We start from the raw sequence: 6854 nt of genomic DNA, 5'->3' as shown, positions 1-6854 counted from the left end.
CTGATTGGCTGAAACTAAAGTCTTAATATCTTTCTTGTTTTTTGGCGAAACCCTTTGAAATTTTGAACATAGCCATACATTTTAATATCCTACAACATAATATATAGCAATTATCATGAAAACACGTGCATGCACGTGCACTGCAATCTGATTGGCTTAAACTTTAAATAGCTATTACTCCCTTGATTTTCAACCAAACAGGATGGGATTTGGAACAAAGATAGATATAATAGACCTCTACAAGAAGGTATGGTCACCATGCACATGCATATACGTGCGTGTACGTGTACTGCAATCTGATTGGCTGAAACTTTAAACAGCTATAACTCCCTTGGTTTTCAACCAAATGGGGTGGGATTTAGAACATAGATATAATGGACTTCTACAAGAAAGTATGGTCACCATGCTAATGTATGCACGTGTGTGCACGTGAAATGAGTAAAATCCAAAATACCCTTGAATGAGCGTATTTTTAATACTTTTGGATTAAATACTTCAATATTTAGTACATTAAAATATATGATTGTGTAGACAATATGATATGGTCATTGGCCACATGCATTCACACGCATGCAATGCTAAAATTTGAATGATCTTGGTACCCTTCTTGGTAAACGTTGTTAAAATCTCAAATGCATAGAGTTTGTCTTATTTAATGAAGCTTACAGGGGATATGGCACCAAAAGGGAGTTGGGGAGCGTTTGGGGAACATCTGTAACGGTCCCCGTTACAATTAGCACTAGTTAATTTCGTAACCAATGAGAATCTACTAAGTATTCTCCATTACATAACGCCGAGAAAGTCAAGTCCTACTGAAAGTCCAAAGATAGGGTAAAATACTCATACAATGAGCATGGATCTTGATTTTCTTCGAACTGCCGCAAAATTTTCAAGTGGGATAAGAAGATCAAACGCTCTTACAGATAGGTCAGTTGATAGAGGACGAATAAAATGAAGTAAACGTGTTTGATGGTATTGAGGATTTATCTCTTACTCAAGAGTATTTTCATTTGACCCAAGACCCGGTTACACCCGAGAATGTTACACAGCAGATGGACCATTCTGACGATCGATTTGTGAAGTCTTGACGATGATATGGAAACCCTTCTAAAGTCTACAGAGGGTAAAAAACAAGAAAAAAAACACAAGTTGGAGTGTAAATAAAGTTTTATTTTTTTAAATGCAATTCAAGGTTCCGCCTATAGGTTATGAGGACTCCGCCCATGGGTTATAGTGTAGATAACCCACAGATAAAACAATAAAAAAATGGCGACCTATGGTACATATATAATATTTTACATTTCGTGATGGTCTCAAATTTGTTGGTCCTTGCTTGCCTCGAAAACAACGAATATTACCCCCCCCCCCTCCCCCAAATTTAGTGATTTCACAGTAAGTCTCTTAATTAGGCGAAAAATAAAGATATAGCGCTGTCTTAAGTCTCTTAATTGTAATTTATGTCAAAATGCTTACCGTATATCTGGAATTTTTTTTACATCAGTTTTATTTTGCGAATCTGGGTCAAAATGCTGTTGATTAATTTTAACGTTTCAAACTTTTGCGAATGACCACTACTTTGATTACATTTTCTTATTATTGATTTTTTTTTAAAGAAAAATGTTTTTGCGAATGCAATGAATTCGCAAATTTGATTAAAAACTATATGAGCAAAACTTTCCAGATTTACGGTAGTTACTGGAACCAGACTTCTATTTTTAAACTGAATTTGAAATATAGGTATCAAGATTAATTTTATTTTGTATAATTAAATTTGATTTTTTTTCAACAAACGATTTGCTGTGTCTAGAAGCACAGCAGAAAGTGATGTCAGTCAGGAAGTGATGGCCAAAGTCCAGGTAATCAGTTTTTTTTTATTTTAGTGGGAGGTATTTGTCCTCACAGGACAGTTCTATTTAAAAATTAGAGCTAAAGGGAATTTTTTGACCTATATATACCTAATCGACATTTACCTAAAAAATTACAGTATTATCAATGAACAATTTTTATACAATGTGCAAGCTTCACTAAAAACATGTAAATAAAGCTGATATGAAAATGAATTTGCAAAGAAGATGACATGTATCCTATAATAATAATAAAGCCTTTATTCATCAGGATGACATACTTAATATTGTTATACCTTTAGAAATTTGTTCCTTTACAAATCTATACGGAAAAAGTCTAACATTTTTAATGTTTTCAATTTGCTAAGCGGGCATAAAAATTAGATGTTTGACCGCTGGGTGAGATGGTGAACCGATCGATGAGATGTTGGACCGCTTACGTCACAGAATGGGCGGAGCTTAATCTCATTTTCATTCGTTGGTGTTAAACAGTGACAGACCTGATGTTATATTACGGAATATAGTACAAAATACATGTATGTCAAAAAATATAAAATAAAATGAAAGGTATAACAAAACATTTATTGACAGAGTTCTCGGGCAAAATGCGTTTTGTCGGACCCTCGAACCAAACTGTCTGCCGTCGGCCTAACGGCCTCAGGCCCACAGTTTGTTTATTGGGGCCGACAAAACGCATGTTGCCCTCTAACTCAGTCAATAAATGTATAATGTTAGTTTTCAATATAGTCCTGCATTAAAACATACTTACAGACAGGTATTAGTAAAACACAGTTTAAAAGAAATAGAAAACATATAAGATTAAAAAAAATGAAATACAAGATAAAAGAATATTACACAAAATTGAGACGCATGGTGGTATTCTCTTATATTGTCACTCAATGTGTTCCATAGAGTGCTGCCTGAAACAGCAAAAGATCTCTTATAGTACTCAGTTTTTGCCCTTTGTACATACAATAAATTTGAATTGGAATTTCTAGTTTGTCTTTGACTAACATCTGATACATAATTAAACACGTTCAAATAATCAGGCATCAATCCACATAAAACTTTAAGAACTAAAGTGACTTTTCTAAAGATAAAATAATCTGAAAGAGGCATCCAATTTATTTTTGTAAACATGACAGTAGATGGCGTTTGAAAATTTCTGATGTTCAAAATGACCCTAGCTACACGTTTTTGTAATATTAAGTTTTTTTTTCTTCACATTTTCAGCATTTTTCGGATTACTCCATATAGTAAAACTGTATATAAAATGAGGGAAAATCATGGTATTAAAAATCTTCAACAATGCATCATTTGACATAAAATATCTTATTCTTCTTGAAATACCAATTCTCTAAGAGATCTTGCATACAAGTGCTTCAATGTGACTTTTCCAGGACAAAGTTTTATCAATAATAACACCAAGTAATTTTGACTCTTGAACACATTCTATGACATGATTATTTACAACTAAATTTAGTTTTCGACATTTTGATAATCTTTGTGACGTTCGCTTTAATGAAAAAACAGTGAAAACCATATTCAGAAGTATACATTTAAAATCTCCGTAACTAGTTTGAAATTAATTTATCTTCCTGTGTATCTTTACGTGTACATTCATTATTTTTTAATGATAAAAGATATGTATTGATAATAAAAGTGAAATGTGTTTTATCGTTTAACATATCGCGATTTAATTTTCAGCAATTAAATCGAATTATTAGAGAAAACCACACATATATAAATTTCTTAAATTTTAATGGAGAATAATGGCCATGGCAGCACTACAATTTTCAGGAAATTACATTTAGTTACTGGTTACAATCATAACCAAGGTTACCGACCCAAATACATTGGGCGATTTTGGCAACCCAAATGGCAAATGGCAAATACATGTAAATGAAAATCATCATGAAATGGGCAAATACATTGGGTGATTTTGACAACCCAAATGGCAAATGGCAAATACATGTAAATGAAAATCATCATGAAATGGGCAAATACATTGGGTGATTTTGACAACCCAAATGGCAAATGGCAAATACATGTAAATGAAAATCATCATGAAGTAGGCAAATATAGAAATGAATATGAAATAGGCAAATATACAAATGAAGCTGTTAAGCAACCTACTGGCAAATAATACATTGCAAATGTTTCATCCAGTCTGACACAAATAAGCCAATTGAAATTTCACACATATTGAAAATAATTATGTACAGTTGTAGCGAGCCCTGGGAACAGATGCTCACTAAATATAACCCTATTTAAGTTCAGCTAAAGATTGCGCCAATGGACACTATGTGTCCACCGCCACAATGGCGGTAGCTGAACGCTTATGATTACCCCCCCCCCCCCCCCCCGGCACCCCTCCTTTTCAAAGAATGGCAAAGCAAATAAATTAACATTGCATACCAAGACAAATGTGTATAAAGCAATCACATCAGCTACATCTATTGTGTGTCTATTTTAGTGTGCTTTACATTATTTAGTCAGTGAAATAGAGTGCCATGGCCATTAAAGCCCACCCTTGACATTTTAAAATTATTCAATGCTTTCCTTAAAGTTTCAACAAATATCTCATTGCCTTGCTCAGACAAGTGTACCCATCCTCTTAAAGTAGAGTATGATCAACCAAAGTGAACTCTGGGCAACAAATATATCCCCCTTGATGGGCCAACAACAAAGCTATAAACTCAAAACCCGACTTTAGTAAGAGCATGGTTGTCCCTAGCATTACGCCAAATCAATCTAGGTAATATCTGAAACCAAATAATTTTCCATAATTGCTGTTTGGTAACAGAACTTAAATTGAATCAGAAGAATTATTTATGCTATAATGCAAAACACATAATGGAATTTGACCAATGTCTTTGCCATTGCAATGTAGAACCAGATTATAATTGTGGGGTATCTTCATACCTTAACATTAATTTGATTTTTGGGAGGAGATGTCACCATTTTTTAACACATTAAAAAATAAACAAATTTTTATCTTGAGATGCAGTCTGCTCCCCTTCATTCTCTAACGGAAAGGGAAGTCCTAAGGATTCGACTAAAATACTAAAAGTTGAAAGAACAGGGAAATACTAATGACCCGATAACCCCGAATATGGGCCTCTCTAATAATAATTTATCAATAACATTACATACATCATTTATTATATATAGCAGTGATGTGATGGATTTCATTGCATATACTTGATTTTCTTCACTTGTATGTTTCTATACTGAGCAACAAACAGATTGTCATTTGTATCTATACACAATCCATACGGATTTTTCAATGCACATTCTATGTAACGGAGGAACTGTCCATCCTGGTCTATGATGTGGATACAGTCATTGTAATAATCAGTTGTAAGGATATTTCTCTGATTGTCTGTGGTGATTCCCACTGGATTAAATTGTTCGACCTTTAGAGCAGGAGTATGACCAGTGTATCTGAATCTCAATTTCCCAGCTTGACTGACCACCACTACTGCATTAGCTCCTTGGTCAGACACACAGATATCCAGGTTCTTGTTCTCAGTAATGAATCTACCAGATAAATACAGGCGTTTACATTTATCATCAAACTGAAGAACTTGTTTCACTGTAGAGCTAAAGTAACGGACAACTTTTGATTGTTTGTCACCATCACTGTTCATGATAACCAGGAGGTCATCAGAGGAGGTGCAACAGACACCAAGGGGTATCCATTTTTGTAGTCTGATCACCTTCTCTATCTTCTCATTCTTCACAATGTTTACAGTTCTATTATTGTAATTGGTATATACTAGATCTCCACTTTTTGTCACTTTTATGTCAGATGGTGTGTTCCCTGACTTGGTTGTGATTGACTTGAATAGTGATCTCTGATTGATGATGTCAGTTTCATGGTCTTGTCAAGTCCACTTGTCCAGATTTCTTCATCACTCAGACAGGCCACATAGTAAAGGTAATTATACCCAGTGTTTATGGTGGTGACAGTTTCTGGTTGATCAAGCAGTTGTTTGACTGGAGGAGAGGATCCAGCTTCTTGTGATTTCTGTGTTGTCTCCATGCTAAAGCCATATTCATCTTCATATTCAACTTGCAAGATTTTAGATACCTCATGACCTAAATGTTGATAAGAATCAAGGGAATTGATGCAGACAGGAATGTCACATTGTTTACAATACATTACACACGGTTCTTTGTTATGTGATTTACACTTAGGATAGAGGGGACCTGATTTTCTGCCCTTGAAGTCGACAATTTTGTGAGGTTTTGAGAGATCAGCTGAAAAATGTACTCCCATACAGGCCTTACACAGGTTGACAAGACATGTATTGCAGTACATCTCTACCACAGCGGTTTTACACAGGTCACATCGTATCACGTCCTGGGCACTGGTACGGGGATCCATCATTAGAGTTCTTGACTGAAGCATAAAAAATTTGATAAATCATATATTTATTGACTGGATTTGAGGGCAGCATACATTTTTTTGAACCACAAAGCCACAGTCTGACTGAGGCCATAGGTGAATACACATGTCGACAACACAAGGCATCACATTACATATACTGTACAAGGTTCATTGAATCTTTCAAGTATGATATTTTAGTCTCATGGTAAAAGCCTATAATACTTAATTTTTAATTACCCTTAACTGTATTATGCAAAGAAATACTACAAATTTTTCCTACCTGACTTTAGTAATGGTGACCGTCCTGTACTATCTCCTATCTATCTTTATGTACTCAGATAACGTGACACACCTGTGTTATCTACCTGCTAGGTGTTAATACTTCCTGGTCGAGCAGGGGATGCAAGATCTATTTAATATAGATCGTTTCATGAAATGTGAATTTAAATATTTTTTATATTCTTAAAATTTTACTTTAAAGATTTTGCAGCATTGTTAAGGTTTGAAAAGGGGGGGGGGGGGGCAGGGCCTAATTTATACGGGAAAAGTTTACTGTGACGTCACATAAAAATATGACTTTTATGTATTTCTCATAATACCTGAAAATAAAATAA

The 6854-nt window shown here is 34.5% G+C and overlaps 1 pseudogene; it reads right to left on the bottom strand.

The window, feature by feature from the left end:
- Positions 1 to 5035: 5035 nt before the first annotated feature.
- Positions 5036 to 6237, bottom strand: LOC134255084 (uncharacterized; annotated as a pseudogene).
- Between the last annotated feature and the right edge of the window lie 617 nt (positions 6238 to 6854).

This window comes from Saccostrea cucullata, unplaced genomic scaffold (assembly GCF_032062105.1).
Source record: "Saccostrea cucullata isolate Sc308-1 unplaced genomic scaffold, CSIRO_AGI_Scuc_v1 ctg17028, whole genome shotgun sequence".
In the NCBI taxonomy this organism is placed as follows: Eukaryota; Metazoa; Mollusca; class Bivalvia; order Ostreida; family Ostreidae; genus Saccostrea; species Saccostrea cuccullata.
The sequence above is the reverse complement of the archived record's forward strand: the minus strand, read 5'-3'. Positions and strand labels throughout refer to the sequence as shown.